This window comes from Dendrobium catenatum, unplaced genomic scaffold (assembly GCF_001605985.2).
Source record: "Dendrobium catenatum unplaced genomic scaffold, ASM160598v2 fragScaff_scaffold_1690, whole genome shotgun sequence".
Taxonomy (NCBI): domain Eukaryota; kingdom Viridiplantae; phylum Streptophyta; class Magnoliopsida; order Asparagales; family Orchidaceae; genus Dendrobium; species Dendrobium catenatum.
Genome location: NW_021320152.1, coordinates 131,791 through 134,374, shown reverse-complemented (window position 1 = coordinate 134,374; position 2,584 = coordinate 131,791).

The window sequence follows — 2,584 nt, the reverse complement described above, 5'->3', positions numbered from 1 at the left end:
TGAAGGATCTTGTGTTATACAATAAATTGAAGAGCCAAGAGAACATTCTTGGATTTATCCTATATTATCATTCCTACTTAAAGGAGTACAACTTGAAGATCCAACATTTGCAACATGACTTTGAAGACAGGCATCAAACTTCACTATTATCGGTGGGGAATTATAGAACTAGCTTTTATTGGAGCATACCTCAAGTGCCTTCCACCTTCAAAGTTGATTATGCCCTATGAGAGGTTCATTCGATCATATGGAAAACAATTACAAGGAAGAGTATTGGCCCATAAAATCTTAAGGCAAGGATTCTTATAGCCTACTATAAAGCAAAATACACTAGAGTTCACAAAATGGTTTAATAGCTATCAATTGAACTCCAATTTCTCTCCTTTGCATGTTTTTTAACCTTAATTTTTCTAAATCCTATGGCATTTCACCTAGTGGGGGATTCAGATAATGGGACCATTTTTTATAGGTACCGAATAATAAAAATTTATCATTTTGGCAGTAGATTACTTCATCAAATTTGTGGAGGTTGCACCCTTGGAAACAATTACTAAAGCAAATGCAAAGTAATTCATTGGTCATTTTGGTGTTGAGTCTAGTAAATAGGTTGTTAGACCTAAGTTATGCCCAGGCTACAAGGGGGGGTGAATTTGGTAGTTTTTAAAAATTTTAATCCCTTTATTAAAATGAGTTAAACCGAAATGAAAACTTTCTTTTAAGTTTTTGTAGAAATCGTTTTTCAACCATCAACCTACAGATTTTTAAAGCTAAAAATTAAAATGCGGAAAGTAAAAAAACCAGTTAAAGGGGGGTTTTAAATGACACCAAGATTTATAGTGGTTCGGTCTAAACCAGGGACCTACATCAACTCCCCGAGGCACCCTCTGAGATTAGCACTAATACCAATAGTGACTCTCCTTTTGCAACCCACAGCAAGGCGGAGGAAGCCTTTACAAAAACACTCTTTTCACCACTACCCGGTGCGTGGCAGGAGAACCGTCCGTCCTTTTTACACAATTCCCCTAGTTTGGCAGAGGAACCGTCGTCCTTTTCACACTCTCCTAGTGTGAGCAGGAGAACCCTTCCGGCTATTCACATGCTCTCCAAGTGTAGGCAGCAGAACCCCTACGGCTATTCACAACTCTTCCAGAGTGTAAGCCACGCGAAACCTTCGGCTATTCACACTCTCCAAGTGTAGCGCAGCGAAACCCTTTGCGCTAATTCACACTCTTCCAAGTGCTCGGTTTAGAGAACCGGAATCTCCTTGACAGATCTTTCTCACAAGAATCTAGAAGGAAGAAAGAAAAGAGTTGAAGTAATCTCAATTCATAAGTAGAGATTCTTACCTTTTGAACTCCAAGTGAAGCCTTCACCTTCCAGTGGTAGAATCCTCCTTTGAATGCACTCTCACACTCTCTCCTTGGCTATTCTCTCAAGAGGCCACGATAGATCAAATGTCAAAAAAGATTGGGTGACAGTCTTATTTGGAATATTTATTACAAAAGACAAGAAAAATCGCCAAAACAATTGCAAGTTTTCAATTCTTTGTACGCAAGGGATCTCCACCATCGATTGTGGATCGTCCTGGACGCATTTTACTTAAAGCCTTGAACGAACCTCTTTGCAGTGTACGAATATTTTCATACAAGCTGATCTGTCCCCGTACGAACTAAGTTCGATCCGGTACGAACGAGTATTACTAGGTTAGGTTTAAAAACTACAGAAAACGTTCTAAAGTCGGTTAATTGTCTGCCGACAAAAATCTTATTCGTCTGGACGAAATTTTTACAGAGAATCGTACTCCACACTCCTGACAGATAATTAAAATATCATACTGGAACAAAATTTTACCAGAGAACAAATCCGTGCCATATACGATAAATTAATTTCGTCTGGACAAAAAATCTTCAGAGCCAGATCGTACCTGATATGATATTAATTTCGTCTAGACGAAAATTTTTACAGAGAGCAAATCGTCATGTACGATAATTTAATTTCGTCTGGACCGAAAATCTTACCAAAGAAAACAAATCGTCCTGGACGATTTTTAATTTCGTGCTGAACGAAATAGGACTTGAAAAAAAATTTTCAATCCAGTTCCTATTCGTTCCATGTCTCAATAAGAAGATAACTGTCTTGATCGTTCCCGTTTACGAACTGATATCGTTCCCGTACGATCAGATATAAATTTTATATGTTTAATCTCCTTATGTGTGTGTGTATGTTTATATTATTTACTCAAAATTACAATAACTCCTTTTCATTTATTTCAAAGAAAAAGTTTACAAGCTTCAAATTTCACAATGTATCTCATGCCTGAAATTTGATTTGAAGTCTTCGTAGTCTGGAGTTCAATTTTCCTGAAATGTTAGTACACACAAGAGCAAATACAATCTTCTAAATGTTAGGAAGATAACTACAAACGATTGAACAATAATGTTTTGGAATCATCAACAAACTATACAAGTTTGCAAGAAGAAGCATTGCCATAGCAACTATCTTAACAATCTCCCCCTTTTGATGATGGCAAAATAATTATTATTGTCATGAATTTCAATTTAAAACAAATCTTCCTAAACTCCCC